Source organism: Cervus elaphus, chromosome X (genome assembly GCF_910594005.1).
Source record: "Cervus elaphus chromosome X, mCerEla1.1, whole genome shotgun sequence".
In the NCBI taxonomy this organism is placed as follows: Eukaryota; Metazoa; Chordata; class Mammalia; order Artiodactyla; family Cervidae; genus Cervus; species Cervus elaphus.
In genome coordinates this window covers 176,142,288-176,162,030 of record NC_057848.1, presented here as the reverse complement: position 1 = coordinate 176,162,030, position 19,743 = coordinate 176,142,288, and the positions used below count along the sequence as shown (strand labels likewise).

At 41.9% G+C, this 19,743-nt stretch overlaps 1 long non-coding RNA gene across 1 annotated transcript; it reads right to left on the bottom strand.

Annotated features, from left to right (window-relative positions):
* Positions 1 to 661: 661 nt before the first annotated feature.
* Positions 662 to 18,483, bottom strand: LOC122690088. The gene is made up of 3 exons (XR_006339969.1): positions 18,346 to 18,483; positions 14,521 to 14,616; positions 662 to 721 (listed from the first exon to the last, which is right to left on the bottom strand). It is a non-coding gene; the product is annotated as an uncharacterized LOC122690088 (long non-coding RNA).
* Between the last annotated feature and the right edge of the window lie 1,260 nt (positions 18,484 to 19,743).

The window sequence follows — 19,743 nt, the reverse complement described above, 5'->3', positions numbered from 1 at the left end:
TGGATATGACTCATTTGAAAAGACCTTGATGCTGGGAAAGATTGAAGGTGGGAGGAGAAGGGAACAGAGGATGAGATAGTTGGATGGCATCACCGACTTGACGGACATGAGCATGAGTAAACTCCGGGAGCTGGTAATGGACAGGGAGGCCTGCACTCCATGGGGTCGGAAAGAGTTAGACACAACTGAGTGACTGAACTGAATTGATGCCAATTTGGGGTATCCACTCCCCCAAGATTTATAATTACAATCTTATCCTGATTTATAAGGTTATCCAGTAGTCCAAACATGGAGAGGCAAGAATATATGTTATACACTTCAGCTTTGTACTAGAAAGCTTTGTCCGAAAACAGTAAAGCCACCTAAATGTGAACAAGTTCCATTCTGAGAGCACATTCCTAACTTCAGTGTGTTTGTAAGTCCAACAGAGTTAGCCTAGGTATCCAATTAACACAACTGGCTACACAGTCCTGTACTGTCACAGGTTTGTAAGATGTTCACACAAACACATAAAAAATAAACACAAAAAATAAACGTTTTTAATCTTACAGAACAGTACTTTGAAAGGTGCCGTTCAGTTCGGAGCTTACATGCACAGAGTGAAAGTGAAGTTGCTCAGTCATGTCCGACTCTCTGTGACCCCACAAACTGTAGCCTACCAGGTCCATCCGTCCACGGGATTTTCCAGGCAAGAGTACTGGAGTGGGTTGCCAAGATGTCTCTAAAGTGGTAACGCAAACACACAATGGTCAAGCTGTGTTGAACACAAACATACATGACTTTGGCAATAAAATCAATGGACTATTAATACTGGTCTATCATCTCTTCCCCACTTCCCTCTCTCTCTCACACACCCCCACCCACACATATAATCCCCAAATGAACTACAGCCGTGAAGAAGCACCATGGCTGTGCTCAGCAGATCTTAAAAAGACAAACTCCCGGGACCACGCAATCAAGCTCTTATCTAACTTCCATATAATGAGGATGTAGGATGGAAGGAAAAGTGAAGTAGCTCAGTTGTGTCCGACTCTTTGCGACCCCATGGACTGTAGCCCGCCAGGCTCCTCCCTCCATGGGATTCTCCAGGCAAGAGTCCTGGAGTGGGTTGCCATTTCCTTCTCCTGGGGATCTTCCCGACCCAGGGATTGAACACAGGTCTCCCACATTGCTGGCAGACACCTTACCATCTGAGCCACCTGGGAAGCCACCTGGGAAGGATGGAACAAATTTCCAAAATCACAACAAGAGCCAGCTGCACCTATGTGGGATGCACGATGTTTCCCAATCCCCTTCTTTTTACACTGCATGCAGGGTTTCATCGTGTTGAAGTTACCTGTTCTAAAGAGGGAGGTTGGCAGGCTCGGGGTAGGAGGCATTGGTTGTTCCCTGAGGGGGGCATTCAAAATAATACTGCAGTGCTGTCAACTCTGTGGCCTTTTCTGTCACTATGACAGGTGAGTGAGGGCTGTGAGGCTCATGACAGAACATAGGTTTAGGCGGCTCCAACTTTGAACACATACACATTTTAAATACACTTGTTCCAACGTCACAGTCACTCAACCGAATTCAAAATCTCCAAGTGTCACCAGTGTGATAGACAGCATTTAAAGGACTGATTAGCTGAAAACTGGCTATTTCTGGGGCGTCTCTGGTGGCTCAGACCCTAAAGATTGGCTGTTTCTGACCCATTTTTCAGGATAGCCACTGTCTGCCCTCTTTTTTCTACACACGTTTTCTCTTCGACAGAAAAATACTTTAAGGGACACAAAAAGCATTTAATTGGCTCCAAGAGAAATAGCAAATGTTAATCAAAAGGACTAAGGCACTGAAGTAAATTTTTCATTTCATATTACACAGATGAAAGTTCACTGCTTACCATGGTTTTCACCTTTTAAAATAGGTTTAAATATTCAACAAAACCTAAAGTAGTGAGTTTAAACTAACGAGTACACCATTCTACATAAAATCGCAACAGTTAACAACAGTAGGAAGAATGAAAAAGGAGAAAGTTCTAGTCTCATATCAGGAAAACCAATAGGAACTCAAGTGGATTCTGCCAGGTGTGATGTTCAGTATGATCTTTTATCTTTTTTTTTAAAAAAAAAAAACTTCATTTTTTGGGGGGGCTCCAAAATCACTGCAGATGGTGATTGCAGCCATGAAATTAAAAGACGCTTACTCCTTGGAAGGAAAGTTATGACCAATTTAGATAGTATGTTAAAAAGCAGAGACATGACTTTGCTAACAAAGGTCCATCTGGTCAAGGCTATGGTTTTTCCAGTGGTCATGTATGGATGTGAGAGTTGGACTGTGAAGAAAGCTGAGTGCTGACAAATTGATGCTTTTGAACTGTGGTGTTGGAGAAGACTCCTCAGAGTCCCTTGGACTGCAAGGAGATCCAACCAGTCCATCCTAAAGGAAATCAGTCCTGAATATTCACTGGAAAGATGGATGCTGAAGCTCCAAATACTTTGGCCACCTGATGCAAAGAACTGACTCATTTGAAAAGACCCTGATGCTGGGAGGGACTGGGGGCAGGAGGAGAAGGTGACGACAGAGGATGAAATGGCTGGATGGCATCACCGACTCGATGGGCATGAGTTTGAGTAAACTCTGGGAGTTGGTGATGGACAGGGGGGCCTGGCATGCTGAGGTTCATGGGGTCGCTAAGAGTCAGACATGACTGAGCGACTGAACTAAACTGACTGATGATCTTTTATGGGCTTCTCGGATAGTGCTAGTGGTAAAGACCCTGCCTGACAATGCAGGAGACATAAGAGACACAGGTTCAGTCCCTGGGTGGAGAAGATTCCCTGGAGGAGGGCACGGCAACCCACCCCAGTCTTCTTGCCTGGAGATTCCCATGGACACAGGAGCCTGGTGGGCTACAGTTCATGGGGTTGCAGAGTCGGACATGACCGAAGCGACTTAGCTCACATGCACAAGATCTTTTATAATAAAGGAGAGGAGAGGCAAACTGTGTTTGCCTTGCACCGCTGGAGCAATACCCTTCAGCAGTTAAAGTTCATCTGTGTAATTAAATCAACAGTAGTAAGAACCGCCTCTCTGTGGAAAGGTCATACATCACGGCAAAAGGCGGAAATCTCAAGCTTATAGATGAAACAGTAATTAATTGCCAAGACATGAGGTAGCTCTAGCACTCTGCCAGTCAGGAACAGTTAGGAACTCAGAAAGAGTCTGGGTGAGATTCTGAAGGAAACACTGACAGACCATGAGGGAACAATATTTATCAATGACAGTGTTTCTTCTATCCCCCTTCTTGCTTTGGAATGGATAGATTTTTACAAATCTAAGGATTCTCTTATCTTACTGGTTTCTGGAAGAACACGCTCTTCAGATGCACTAGTGTTGAAGAAGTCATATGAAATAGGAGAACGTACTCTTAAAACTTAGAAACACAAGTAATAAGCTGGAAAATGACATTAAGTTAAGCAGTGTGTAATAACTACTAAGTGAAAGCATTATGGTAAACAAAGTTTCTTGTTTATTATTGAAAGCCTATATTCTTAAAGTAACTTATGGCAATAATTTGTCAGTGCTACTTTTATTGGAAAACATCTGGTAATCTATCTTTTAACTCATCACTTAAGAAGGAGGGAAAGTTAAACATAGCTCTCATGAGAAAGTCCCAGTGCAAATTAGCCAAAATGCTACAAATGTTCACATGTTTTAAAGTCAGTTGAAGAAACAAAGGAGGTCAGCATAGGGTATTAATATAATAGCATGAAATTATTTTAAAATGTGTATGCAATTGCCTTTTTTTAAGGAAAATATTTCCAAGCCAAGAATTAGGTACCTAACTATTGAATTAAAGAGAAAACTCCTACAGAGGATTTAAGACAGAACAAAACAAATCCAAAAAAAACACCCTTCTTCCTTAGAAACATATATTCTCAACCAAATGCTACACAAACAGAATGAAGGCAAACAACCCATTTCATATATATGTATTTGTTGCTGTTTAGTTGCTAAGTCATGTCCAACTCTCTGCAACCCCATGGATTGCAGGCTCCTCAGTCCATGGGATTTCTCAGGCAAGAATATTGGAGTGGGTTGCTACTTCCTCCTCCAGGGGATCTTCCAAACTCAGGGATCAAATCTGTGTCCCCTGTTTGGCAGACAAATTTTTTACCACTGAGGCACTAGGGAAGCCCATACGTATGTGTGTGTGTGTATGTATGTATGTATGTATATATTTTAACATGAAATAAAGGACTAAGTGGTTGTCCAAATTAGGTACTCAGAAGGTGGATCCCAAATGCTTTACAGGAGTATTTGCCCTTACAGAAGTAATATCCATGAAATTAAAGTGCTTATAGGTTTATTTTCATTCTCAACCAAAGATTGACTCTTTTTTCACTACACTGTAACATCATAGTTTCCTTTTGTCGTTTTTGTACTCACGATGAGGAATAATTGTCATTTAAGTGATCTTTAGGACACTAACAAAAACAATCCTCAGAACAATATAATTTTAACTCTGTTCATCTAAATTACTGAATTAAGTGAGAGTAAAAAGTTATCTCAGCTTTTGGTGGCATATTATTCAAACACATGTAGCCGAGCCAAAGATTAAGTTACAATGTAATACAAATTTACTGGGAAAAGCAAAAGATTTCTGAATGGCTTCCAAGCACAACCTTAAAGTGCTTTTTCAGAGAACTCAATTCTATCTCCAATCACTTTTACTTTTCCACTTAAATGACTAGGATCCAACTATTAATTTCCTGGCAACACTGTGACTAAGCATTTCATTTGTATTCATTGTCCACATCAGGGCAAAGTGCTTTTTTAGACTCCTCTGGCCAACTTCCCTGCCCCTTGGGTTCTCATCAATTTGCCAGGAGTTTTACTGTTGGAAGCAAATATTTATTTGCCTACCAACACAATTTTTATTCAGTTGGAAGCAATGAACCTTACAAAATAAAGGGTTTCTCCACTAGCAACAAAAATTTATACACAATGTCTCAAGTTTAAAAAGAAAGTTTGCATTAATTTTTAAAAAACTATAATTTAGCATCAAATATACACCTAACCCCTGGAGGAGGGCATGACAGCCCACTCCAGTATTCTTGCCTGGAGAATCCCCGTGGACACAGAAACGTGGTGGGCTACAGGCCATGGGGTTACAAGGAGTCGGAGATTACTGAGGGAGTAAGCACACATAGACCTAGCTATATGTGACACTTCACATACAATCTATATATGTGAGTATACATGGATGTGCATATGTGTATACATGAATACATAATATACACTTATGCATAAAGCAGCTAACAAATGAGATCAAATACTTTATGGAGAGAAATAAGATACTGGACTGCACGATACCGAAAAAATTAAATATGTCAAGAAATACACAACAGGTATGTACCTAAGAAGACCCTCCATCATTCATCTCTTTCTAAGTTCCACATCGGTGCAAACCAAATTCTTGACCGCTTTCCTTGTGAAGCTCAGAGAGAAACTGGCCTCAGAAAGGCAAACACTGGTTCCTTTGCAAATACCGTGTGCATGTCCTAGCATTACTAAAAATGTCCAGATCTACAAGCTTCTTCCTTTACAGGCTGAGGTGGATCCTGATGCTTCTATAGAAGAACAAGAGGCCAAGCGTGGAAAACTACCTTCTGAAGATGGACCGGAGCAGAACTCACCCTTCTGTGTGCTGGGTGTCATTAAAGGTTCCAGTAGTGAAGAATATGTACTGACATGCAGAGTACATCATCAGAAAGGCTTGGCTGGATGAAGCACAAGCTGGAATCAAGATTGCCGGGAGAAATATCAATAACCTCAGATATGCAGATGACACCACCCTTATGGCAGAAAGCAAAGAACTAAAAAGCCTCTTGATGAAGATGAAAGAGGAGAGTGAAAAAGTTGGCTTAAAACTCAACGTTCAGAAAACTAAGATCATGGCATCTGGTCCCATCACTTCATGGCAAATAGATGGGGAAACAGTGACAGACTTTATTTTTGGAGGCTCCAAAATCACTGCAGATGGTGGCTTGTAGCCATGAAATTAAAAGACACTTGTTCCTTGGAAGAAAGGCTATGACCAACCTAGACAGCATATTAAAAAGCAGAGACATTACTTTGCCAACAAAGGTCCGTCTAGTCAAGGCTGTGGTTTTTCCAGTGGTCATGTATGAATGTGAGAGTTGGACCATAAAGAACGCTGAGCACCAAAGAATTGATGCTTTTGAACTGTGCTGTTGGAGAAGACTCTTGAGAGTCCCTTGGACTGTAATGAGATGAAACCATTCAATCCTAAAGGAAATCAGTCCTGAATATTCATTGGAAGGACTGATGCTGAAGCTGAAACTCCAATACTCTGGCCACCTGATGCAAAGAACTGACTCACTGGAAAAGACCCTGATGCTGGGAAAGACAGAAGGCAGGAGAAGGGGACGACAGAGGATGAGAGGGTTGGATGGCATCAGTGACTCAGTGGACATGAGTTTGAGTAAATTCTGTGAGCTGGTGATGGACAGGGAGGCCTGGCGTGCTAAAGTCCATGGGGTCGCAAAGAGTTGGACATGACTGAGCGAGTGAACTGAACTGAACAGACATTTCTAACAAATTGCAAAGTTTCCTTGTGTCCCTGTGGTTTAGCCTCGTGGTGAGAACACTCCCCATGAGATCTACCTTTGTGACAAATGTTTGCAGCAAAGGACATGGTCTTGTTCATTAGAGGTGTGTACAGTACACACAACCTCTAGGATGTATTCATGCAGCGTAACTAAAACTTTGTTATAACCACTCCTCAGTCCTGCAGCCTCAGACACCGGCCAACCCTACCGGCTCTCTGCTTCTGTGGGTGACCCAGTCCTGCAGCCCTCAGACACCGGCCAACCCTACCGGCTCTCTGCTTCTGCGGGTGACCCAGTCCTGCAGCCCTGAGACACCGGCCAACCCTACCGGCTCTGTGCTTCTGCGGGTGACCCAGTCCTGCAGCCCTCAGACACCGGCCAACCCTACCGGCTCTGTGCTTCTGCGGGTGACCCAGTCCTGCAGCCCTCAGACACCGGCCAACCCTACCGGGCTCTCTACTTCTGCGGGTGACCCAGCCCTGCAGCCCTCAGACACTGGCCAACCCTACCGGGCTCTCTACTTCTGTGGGTGACCCTGTGCAGGGTCCACATGTAAGCGAGATTGTACAGCATGTGTGTTTCTGAGGCACAGTGTCCTGTGGGGGCATTCATCTTGTCAGACATGGCGGGATTTCCTTCCTTTTTTTTAAGGCTGGATGATATTCACAATGTGTGATCAACATGTGCGTGTGTGCGTTTCTTGTCACTTGCCTCTGTGCTCTGAGACCCGGCCTCACACTCAGCTTGCTCTGCCTGCAGGCACCAGGCTCCTGCATCTTTACCTGGCATCTCTAGTTGATGATGCCAGTTGGTATCTTTAATTCAACTCAGCAAGAGGAGGCCGGGGCAGGCCATGGGACGGGCAAAGGAGGTGGGACCCTGGGTAACTCCTTTGCTTCTGCTCTGCAGGAAGCTGTCTCCACGGTCCCAATCCTGTCACTTGGGTTCAGCACCTAGACTCCCTGCGGGGTGGGGGTGGGGCTCATGACTTGAAAGGCTCCCCACTCTCTCAGCGCTTTGGCAAACAGCTTCCAATATTTAACTCTCCTCTTCAGCTAGCTGGTGTACCGCCTATTTTTCTGAGTGGGTCAAGAATGACAGACTCCAGAAACCAGAACTGAAAGAGACACGTGTACCCCAATGTTCATCGCAGCACAGTTTACAATAGCCAGAACATGGAAGCAACCTAGATGCCCATCGGCAGATGAATGGGTAAGAAAGCTCTGGTACATAGACACAAGGGAATATTACTCAGCCATTAAAAAGAATACATTTGAGTCAGTTCTAATGAGGTGGATGAAACTGGAGCCTATTATACAGAGTGACATCAGTCAGAAAGAAAAACACCAATACAGTATACTAACACATATATATGGAATTTAGAGAGATGGTAATGATGACCCTATATATGAGACAGCCAAAGAGACACAGATGTAAAGAAGAGACTGATGGACTCTGTGGGAGAAGGCGAGGGTGGGATGGTTTGAGAGAACAGCACTGAAACATGTATATGGCCATGTGTGAAACAGACTACCAGTCCAGGTTCAATGCATGAGACGGGGTGCTCAGGGCTGGTGCACTGGGACAACCCAGAGGGATGGAATGGGAAGGGAGGTGGGAAGGGGGTTCAGGATGGGGGACACATATACACCCATGGCTGATTCATGTCAATCTATGGCAAAAACCAATACAATATTGTAAAGTAATTAGCCTCCAATTAAAATAAATTAATTAATTAAAAAAAAAAAAAACGAATGACATACTTGAGAATTCACTGGCTAAGACACTGAGCTCCCAATGCAAGGCTCCCAGCTTTGACCCCTGGTAAGGGAACTAGAGGGGCTTCTCAGGTGGCACTAGTGGTAAAGAGCCTGCTCTGTCAATACATGAGACCCAGGTTCGATTCCTGGGTGGGGAAGATCCCCTGGAGGAGGAAATGGCAACCCACTCCAGTATTCTTGCCTGGAAAATCCCATGGACAGAGGAGCCTGGCAGGCTACAGTCCATGGGCTTGCAAAGAGTCTGACATGACTGAGCATGTGTGTGCACACAAGAGAACTAGATCCTGCATATCGTATCTAAAGATCCCATATGCTGCAACTAAGATATGGAAAAACCAAATAAAAATTTTTTTTAAATGACATATTCTGAAAATTGCAGTTTTAATTGATGCAACTTTACAGAGTTGCTTGGCCACTGGCAGAACTTCCTATGGACCCTGGGATCCAGTAACAACAATGAAAAGGACCCACAGTATTCTGAGATCCTTCATCTCTTACCCATGATAACCACTTGTCCAGACCAATGACCTCTCAGTTTCTAGACAGTAAATAATACTCTTGTGTAAATAATGAACAACATTAGTATCACAAGCCTGTCACATCTATACATCTGGGGCCATTTCTCCCTAGATTCAAGTCTCCACACAACCAAACAAAACAATGATGGTAACTTAGAAGTGATCCATTTTCATTCAGAAAATGTGTGTTACTGGCATTTTCAGAATTACGAGTTTCATTTAACGTGAGGGCTACTGTATTGCCAGAGATTAAATAATTCTTAAAAGCTTTCCAATTTTCTAGTTAATTCATCCTTTGAAAAACAGATTCAACCCATATTAGGTCTTAAGAACTGAAGTTTGATTGGATGATGCAAGTCAATTTCCCAACAAATACGAGTTAATGTCCTTAAGGAATTTATTTCGATATAAAAAACGGAGTAGAATTTTGGGATGCCAAGTCTGATCTACATTGAACGTTTCCACTTGTTTGTCAGAGTAATCACATCTTTTTCTTTAGAGCTTCATAGATATTCAAGGGATGCCCCCAACTCCCCCTCGCTTTGTTCTCTCTACAGATGTCAGCAATGCTGATTTTATGTCACCGAACTTGTCTCACTGACTTGTACACACATCTTTTCCAATAATTCAACAAGAGTAAAGCCCTATATACCACGATGGGGAAGGTGCACTGTTATTTTTTACACATGAATTGTATGAATTCTTCTGAAATGTGTTATTTTGAAAACACATAATTGGCCTAACTGGCTGAGAGCTGCATTTTTTTTTTTTTTTTTGCCTGCACTGTGCAGTATATGAGATCCTTGTTCCCTGACCAGGGATTGAACCTGTGCCCTCCTGCATTGGAAATGCAGAGTCTCAATCACTGGATCACCAGGGAAGTCCCAAGAGCTCTAATTTTAAATGTGTGAGCACTGAAGAATTCATTTCAGTTCTGGGACTCCAGAGTGGCACTTAACACTGTCATAAAAAAGCAAGTCACAACATAAATTTAGAGAATGCTTTTTAATTTACACGTTGTCTGTCATGCACCTTCGGGTTTACACATAAACAGCACTGAAGAAATTTGCAATCTTTTTGCCTTTTCATACTGTCCATAGGGTCCTCCAGGCAAGAGGAAAAGACCTTGATTCTGGGAAAGACTGAAGGCAAAAGGAAAAGGGGACAGAAGAGGATGAGATGGTTAGACAGCATCACCGACTCAATGGACACAAGTTTGCGCACACTCCGTGAAACAGTGAAGGACAGAGGAGCCTGGTGTGCTGCAGTCCATGGGGTCACAAAGAGTCAGACATGACTTAGCAACCGAACAACAGCAACCTCCAAGTTTGCAGTATGCTTGTCTTTGTTTTATATCCCTCACGAACGAGTTAAATATTTGCGAGCACATCAAAGCTTAGTCACCTTTATGGAGCAGGACAGCTTGGCATCTAAACTTGTTCCATGCAAAGTTTCAAACCGGAGCTGTTATTTACAGAGCATGCCAAGAAGAAAGAAATCTGGGACATGGCACATTCTGAGGGAAAGACCCAGTAAGCTCATTCATAAGAACTGAATCAGTTTGGAAAAGAGCAAATTTGGAAAAGAGCAAATGTCACATGTGTTGGTAGGTACTGCTGAAACTGTTTCCTGAGCCCAGTCATTCCTCAAAAACATACAGAAAAACAAAAACAAAACCCAAGAGTCATGTCATGAAAATCTTAGAGTATAGGTCACCCATACAAGGCAGAAGAGTCAAACATGACTTAGTGGCTAAATGAGAAAATGAGGCAGAACTCCTCTGTAGATGGTTTATAAGAACTTGACAGAGAGGTCCTCAGGACTGACACAGCCTGCCTTGGTTCTGAGAAAAGGTCATCTTTCAGATGATCTAATAACTCCTTAAAATATGACCATGTACTCCCATGAGCCTAACTCTGGCTTTTATAACATCACACTATTTTGGATTTTACCTGACATTTCTAGATGATCCTTCTTAGATCCCACTGTAGTATACTTGTCCTTTGCCAGATTTGAAAATTTTCATCCTAGAACAGGTTTTTTCAAACCCACTCTCACTGGGCAGTTCAATTTAACTCTCTCAGATATCATCTAAAAATCAACAACTTTCTTTTCTAGAAATCTCACAAGATACACACCAGATACACAACTCTCTCCTTAGATCTATTATCTGGAACATTTAACACACTTGTGTCTTGCAGACACAGCAACGAGCTGACCTGATAATGTCTCTCCTAGTAAGTATTTCTACTTCATGAATATTTATTTTTATAAGCGATATGTCAGATTGGTTTTGCCACTCTTTTTTTTTTTCATTTTTTTTGCTTTAAAAGGTTTGCTTTAAAAGTTTTTTTCTTCTTTTGAGTTGTGTCTACTAACCTCTTTGCCATCTTCTGTCCCTCCTTCCCTTTAGATAATTACTATATTATATTCTTAAGCTCTTTGTCTCTTTTTCTTTTCTATTGGGTTGGCCAAAAAGCCTGTTAGAGTTTTTTTGTAACATCTTAAAAGTCCAATGAACTTTTTGGAACCCAGTATCTTCATTTCCAAGCCAGTATTTTCATTTATTTGCTTTGTTAAATTATCAGTTCAAGTCTCTTTTAAGTTCACTTAGGAGTTACTTTTTTTATAGATTTAAAATTGTACTCAATTTGTTCAAATGAAAAATAAAACAGCAACTCTTTATTCTTAGGAAGGATGAAGAAATTAACTTCTATTAATTGGAAAGTCTCACTGTAAACCCTTTTCACATAATTTTGCTGATTTTTCTACATTGCTATTCTTCTTTGGAGATAAAACAAATAAATTCGTTACCATATAGCTACGGCCTATAATTAGTTTCAGTAAACATTTATTTTACAATTGTAACAGGTACTGACTGTGATATTAGTGCATTATCAAGATGAACCAACACGTGTGTAACTCAAGTTATTTAGGCTTTCAGAAAAAAATAAAGACTTGTTTAAATGAGATCATGGTAAGACCAAGATATGGCCAGCAACAACTTATAAAACAGAATTATTACATATACATAATTTTTATCACAAGTATCTAGGTAAATATATTACATGAGTTTTTACTTCTGTAATAACTCACAGTAAGTATTTTTCTTAAATAAGAGCAAACTATTGGAGCAAAAATTTCACTATTTTCTTATAAACTACTAACCAAGGCCATTAAGTAAACTCACATTTGAATCATTGTTCTTTGTGATTTACAGGTTCACTCAGAAAACAAAGAAAGAAAGAAAGACACTGTGCAAACCTATACATGCATAGCTGTTACAGAGCTAAGACACTTAAAGTATAAGAAATAAAATATCTTTTCTAGAAATCTGAATTTGTCTTGCTTAAATATATAATAATCCCTAATTAACCCCTATAAGCCACTCAAATAGGTGCTCAATTGAATCTGAATAAAACCCATCCTCTAATTCTTTATCTTCACAATTATTCAAAATACAGCATTCTTTTCCAAAGAATTCAAATAGAATTGCATTTTCAACTAAAATTGAATTTTCTATTGAATTTTCAAATTCAAAAGAATTCTATTTAAAAAAATATTTCAAAGTAGTAAAGTGGGAAACTTTTTGTCAACTCCAAAGAAAGTTAAGGGAATTCATTTTGATAAAACAGCAGGATATGTTGGAAGCAGATGCACTGGTATCTATTAGAAAGGTTAATCAATTAAAGAAACAAAAAATTAACTCAGCAACAATAAAAGTCCCACTATGATTACTTTCTGAAGTTTTCATGTCTTTCTCTTGACCATTATAATAATGGCATTGACTTTCTTGAGTTTTTATAAGGGACTTAATTAACTAGAGATTTGGGGGATTATTAAGTATAGACTTAATTGACTGTTAGATCCCTATGTTTAAAAATTATTTATGCAACTTCTAAAGATACATGTTTCTCCTTTCTTTGTCCTGATTTCAGAAGTCCTGGCATGATCCTTATTTACCATTATTTAATTGTTCAGAGTGCTCATTGTCCTTGTCAACGATAATTGCACTGTTGAGTATATATGCAAAGAAACCAAAAACACTAATTCAAATAGACATACACACCCTAATGTTCACACCAGCATTGTTTACAAGAGCCAAGTCATTAAAACAACCCAAATGTCCATTAACAGACGAATGGATAAAGAAGATGGTGTACATATATACAGCAGAATAATACTCAGCCATAACAAATGAAATTTTGCCATCTGCAGCAACATGGATGGACTTAGAGGGTATTGTGCATGATGAAATAAGTCAGAGAAAGACAAATAGTGAATCACATCACTTTTACGTGAAATCTAAAATATATACAACAAACGTGTGAATGTAACAAGACAGAAACACTCACTAGGTACAGAAAGCACACAGTGGTTGCCTGTGGCTTGGAGGGAAGTGGGGAAGGGACTAAAAGGTGCAAACTGTCAGGTATAAAATAAGCTACATGGAAGGATACACTGCACAACACACAAAACATTGCCAGTATTTTATAATAACTATAAACGGAGTATAACCTTTAAAAACTGTGGTTCACCATATTGTACACCTGTGCCTTCCATAACACTGCACAGAAACTATACTTAAATTGAGATAACTGAATAAAAATTAAAATAACTCCGCAGTGTTGGACTGAAAACAAAACAACAAGAAACAGATCATTCACTGAATGTTAGGTCTGGTTCTCTCTCTGTTCTAAGTGCCCACCCACGACGCAGGGTTAACGCTTTTTTAGGGCCAGGAGTCTTCTGAATTGATTGCAAGGCAGTATCATTCCATTTTACAGACATTGATAATTATCAAGACCATATGCAACCGTGAAAACAAAGGCTTGCAGATGAATCGCAGGCCCTGAAGCTTTCAGGGTTACAGAAACTCATACTGGTGCATTGTGCGAAAGCACACACAGACACAAGCACTTGTGACCCTTGTGGGGTCACCAAAATATGACAGTAACAGCGTCTCCACCTTATATTCTGAAACACCAGGAGATACCAGAATCCTCAAGGCAAACAAAGAAACGCAACTGCAGAAAACAAACTAGATTCCTTGTTACCTCTGACCTTCAACAGTCACTTAATCCTACTGGAAAAACACAACAAACATACTTCGCAATTCATCTACACCTGTCCCCAGTGCAGACAGAGACCAGGCCCTCAGACACATATCCTGAAATACACTTCACCAAGAACGAGAGTGACAGCTCAGAGCCAACACACGCAGTGGCTCTTCATGAAATTAAAAGATATACCTGAAGAATGGAAATAGGAGATTCAAGGGGCACAACTCTGGGTCAGAAACAACTGGAAGGTATGACCCTGGTTGGTGACCTTTAAAGCGGATCACGATCAACCTATACACAGCCTTACATCCTCTTCATTTCTCTCTCCCCCTGACATCATCCATGTTAACCAATCTCCAACATCACAGTCGTCAGTCTACAACCAGGCTTTCACGGCAAAACCAATTTGGAAACCCCGTTAGGCTCCAACTTTCTTCAACGCTATTTGCCTCATCTTATTTCCTCATGAACCGAATCACCTTGAACCAAGATACATGGGTCATCTGCATACAGTGTCTATCACAGTGGCCTTTGGCCTACTTACCCCAGCTGATCTTTCAGGGTCATATATGCTCAGATGTCACGACTCCCGCATAGATGAGAAGTTTGGGGGTCACAGGCCCACTGGCCAATTTGCTGCCTAGACGGGAAAGGAGGGAAACATATGGATTAAGTAAAGCCCACACAGCCTTGGAGAAAACTCTTGAAAGTCCCTTGGACTGCAAAGAGCTCAAACCAGTCCATCCTAAAGGAAATCAGTCCTGAATATTCATTGGAAGGACTGATGCTGAAGCTGAAACTCCAATACTTTGGTCACCTGGTGCAAAGAGCTGACTCATTGGAAAAGACCCTGATGCTGGAAAAGATTGAAGGCAGGAGGAGAAGGGGATGACAGAGGATGAGATGGTTGGATGGCATCACAGACTCCATGAGTTTGTGCAAGCTCCGGGAGTTGGTGATGAACAGAGAAGCTTGGCGTGCTGCAATCCATGGGGTCACAAAGAATCGGACATAATTGAGCAATTTAACTGAAGACACAGCCTTGTAAAAGAAAAAAAATAAAAGACTGATAAAACAGAATGAAGGTTTGGGGTTTAATCTGGGTGGGAGTATAAGTACTTGAGAGGTAGACACCAAAATTTGGGGGCAGCAGGATGAGTAAAACAAACAGTCTGCTTAAGAGTAGCTTTCCATAACATAAGACAATTTAAAAAAAAAAAGAGAGAAATGATCCACTTTGGAACTCAATTATGTCAACTAATACTTATCTCAAATAAAATATTCAGATTATTGGGGGGGGGAGTAGTTATTTGTACTCCTATTCCAAGCTATTCATGATGCTTGGGAAGATTGAAGGTGGGAAGAGAAGGGGATGACAGAGGATAAGATGGTTGGATGGCATCACAGACTCAAGGGACATGAGTTTGAGCAAACTCCGGGAGTTGGTGATGGACAGGGAAGCCTGGCTTGCTGCAGTCCATGGGGTCACAAAGAGTCAGACACAACTGAGCGACTGAACTGAACTGAGAATGTGGTGGTATTTGGATAAAGGAGGTAGCCATGGATGAGGTGAGAAGAAGTCTGATTCTGGTTCTATTTGGATGGCAGACCTATCAGAAATGGCTGAGAACTGATGGTAAAATATTTTTTCCCGTTTTTATTTTTTTTTTTAATTGAAGGATAATTGCTTTACAGAATTTTGTTGTTTTCTGTCAAACATCAACACGAATCAGCCATAGGTATTAAAATATTGTTTAAATGTGGGCAACCAGAGTGAATAGTTGGGCCAAGTCACATAATAGAGAAATTTAGGGGAAATCAGATTGGGTTTCCATGTATCTTGGTCAAGATGTTTATCTGATGGTCTTCCCAGGTGGGGAACTTAACTCAAGAAGTGGGTAAGACTCCATGATATCAATACAGGGGGCCTGGGTTCAATCCCTGGTCAGGGAAGTTCCACAGGCTGTGGAGAGTGGCAAAAAAAAAAAAAAAAATGTGTATTTGATTATCTGCTGGGAGTTGCATCCTTTAAAGTGTCATAAAGGACTATAAACCTCATAAAGGACTGTTTTAAAGAAAAGGACAGGAATTAAGGGATGAAGGAAAAGGGGAGATATAGTGGAGGGAATGGCTGAATTACACCTTCCATGAATACTCTTGCTTCTTCCATTCTGACTCATCTAGAATCTTAGATCATCTAGAAGGATCCTATGGTAATGTTATTCTAAACATGTATGCTGAGTCACTCAGTCTCTTCTGACTATTGCAACACTACAGACTGTTGTACACTACAGCCCACAAGGCTGCTCGGTCAAGAATCTATGTGATTTTCCAGGCAAGAATACTGGAGTGGGTTCCCTTTTCCTCCTCCAGGGGATCTTCCCGACTCAGGGATTGAATCATCTCCTGCACTGCAGGCAGATTCTTTACTGTCTGAGCCACAAGGGAAGCACAACACAGGTGGCAGTAACTTCTCAGCCTCACAGAAAATGGGAGACATGTGCTATTGCTGGTACAGCTTTGCCAAGATATCACCACCATCCAGTTTCATTTAACAACCTGGTCTTTTGGCTTCGGGTTCATCCCTCATCCAATTTTAGATGCAGTTTTCTTTTTCCCTCATCTTTATTATAGGTTTCAGAAAGGACTGCTGGTAACTGGTAAGTTTGCTTCTCTATCTCTTGCTATAAATCTTAGTGTTTTAAATACATGCAAATGGAAGTTAATAGCCTTCTGGGGAATGTATGTAATTTTTACTTCATGTTTCCTTAACTCAGGTAGATTCCTGGGAAAACCCCCTAGAAAAGGAAATGGCAACCCACTCCAGTATTCTTGCCTGGAGAATTCCATGGACGGAGGAGCCTGGCAGGGTACAGTCTATGGGGTCACAAAGAGTTGGATACGACTGAGCAATTAACACTTTACTTTTTACTAACTCAGGTAGAGAAGAATGAAGAAGCCCGTTTCCAGTTAAATCCTAAAGTTCATCAGTTACTATACACAACCACAGGAAATTAAAATGTTCCCCTCCCTTTCTCTCTGGAAATATCAAGATTTAATGAGTTATCCTCTACCTCAAGCATTTTTACTATCACATTTACTACCTGTGCTGCCGGTCATCCTCGCCCGGAGCAGAAATCATGTTTCACCACTGGCCTTCCTAAGAACATTTCCCCGGGACTTGTAATACCAGTGGTTCTACTATGAAACATGACCCAGTGAAACTTTACTGCTCTGTGATGACAGCGACCTTAAAGATAATAAGAGGATAAAAGTCGCAACTCAACTCCAATGGAAGATCCACCCAAGCTTGAAGTTTCACGGCCTGTGGCCTAAATTATTCTCAGGGTCTGTCTTGTGGGAACACTAAACTCCCTTTTGGGCTTCCCTGGCTGCTCAGATAGCAAAGAATCTGCCTGCAATTCAGGATACCCGGGTTCGATCCCTGGATCGGAAAGATCCCCTGGAGGAGGGAATGACAACCCACTCCGGTATTCTTGCCTGGAGAATCCCATGGACAGAGGAGCCTGGTGGGTTATAGCCCATGGGGTCACAACGAGTCAGATATGACTAAGCGACTAAACAACAAAAACTTCCTTTCACCTCCCAAGATAAGAAAGTTTCTATGAAAAACTGCAGTGCTAGGATTGGGTCTTTCTCCAGGAACCCGCAGGTGATGCTCCTAAACCCATCACTCTGAGCTCCTCCCAGCATGGACCACACCCTGTGCAGAGCAGAACTGGCAACCCAAAGACAGAGGAGCCTGGTAGGCTACAGTCTACGGGGTCACAAAGAGTTGGAGGGGATGTAGCGACTAAACAACAAAAACAAACTCCCTTTCACCTCCCAGGATAAGAAAGATGCCGTGAATAACTGCAGTGCTAGGACTGGGGCTTTCTCCAAGAATCCTCAGGTGATGCTCACAAACGCATCACTCTGAGCTCCTCCTGGCATGGACCACACCTTCTGCAGACCAGAACCTGCACAACAAACTGTCACCGGGATCAGGGTCAAGGAAAATTTACGAGACTGCTGTCAATCACTGAGAACCTAGGAGGCACCAGAAACTATGCAAAACATGGGAGAAATTCCACTGAAGTTTAGGGGGTGGGAGAGAGGGAGGGGCAGGGAGAAGGTAACTACCCACAATGCTCCTAGGGCGACCAGGTGCGCCGCCCTCCCCGGCGATGAACTTCCCACACCTGGCGGGCTGCCTGGGAGGGAGGCTGTGGCGGAATTGGGGGTCCCGGCCCCCAGGCTCCTGAGAAGTTCTAAGCTTGAGGCCCGGTTTCCACAGAGCGCTGCCCCGTTTTGGCCTCCACACAGCCCCTGGCCCTCAGCCCACTTCCCTGCAGCTGGCCCGGGGTACCTGGAACAGGAAGGAGGTGCGGGCATCACGAGGACAGCGGTCTGCTATGGAGACAGAGGGAGCCTGCTCTGAGGCACCAGTCTAGAACCAGAAGCCTCCACAGCCCCGGCTCCCGCGTATCGCAGAAGAGGACGCCTCTTCGCGCCTACACACACTGGCCGGTCACTCTTGACATCCCGCGAGATCCTGAAAGATCACGCGATACCCCCGAGTACCGTCGCGAGACCACACGAAATCCTGCGAGATCACTTTCTTCTGGGAAGAGAAGTCACGTCTGCTGTCCCCGCAGTCCATGTTTCTGCCCTTTTGGAGTTCACCTGATTCTCCGTCGTTAATGTCTATGAAAGTTCACAAATGTAAACGTTTTCCCTCAGAAGGCAAATGCAGGGTTTTTGGTTTTTTTTCCATGTGCACATACTAGCCATGCTGATGGCACTAAAATACCCTTTTCTGTGATCCTACACACTTGAAATAATGCTAGTCCCTTTAATGCTCCATATGCTGAAAAGAATTCTACAACCTGATCTCAAAGTATTGTAAAAGCTCCAGGTTTGCACACGTGAAGCCACAAGTAAATAGCTGGTTTTAGTGAGAGAAAAGGCCTCGGAGAAGTGAAATATATTAATACGCTTACCATTTGTGACTGTCTAAAAGAAGCATCCTCAGGACTGGCGGAGGGACTTCCCTGGCAGTCCAGTGGTTAAGACTTCAACTTCCAATGTAGGGGTGCAGAGGTTCGATCCCTCGTCAGGGAACTAAGATCCCACATGCTTCCAGGCCAAAACACCAGAATATAAAACAGAGGCAATATTTTTAACAAATTCAATAAAGATTTTAAAAATGGTGCACATTTAAAAAAAAAATCTAAAAAGTTATGTGGAAAATAGGATCAGATCATATGTGAATCCTAAGTGCGTTCTTCAATAGTCAAGGTTGTTCAAAGACCTCTTGGAAGATTTTTTTAAATTAGTTGCAGTTTCTTTTTTTTTCTGCAGAGAAGATAATTTTGGAAATAGTGAAAAAAGAAAAGATTTTTCAAGCTTTAAGCCCTGGTAAATTTATCTAGTATATGTGCATTAATTTTGTTTCATTTATGGAGGAAAGAAGGGAACCAGTATAAGGAGTTTTCCCTTGGAATGCCAGGAGAACACACACATACACAAACAACTGAATTAAACAGCTTGTATCACTAAAGAGAGAAAGGTTAGAGCGGATCTTCAGAGCAAACCCAGAGTGAAAGTATCCCTTCCACCGAAGGTTTTTTGAGTTTTTTTCTTACATTTTCAAGAAATCTTGAGGATGTGTTTGGCAGGCTTCACTTAGTGCTCTAGAGAGGTTCTTACCTTGGAGAATAAGGCTATTTAAACGTTCAAGATTCTCAACAAGTTACAACTGTTT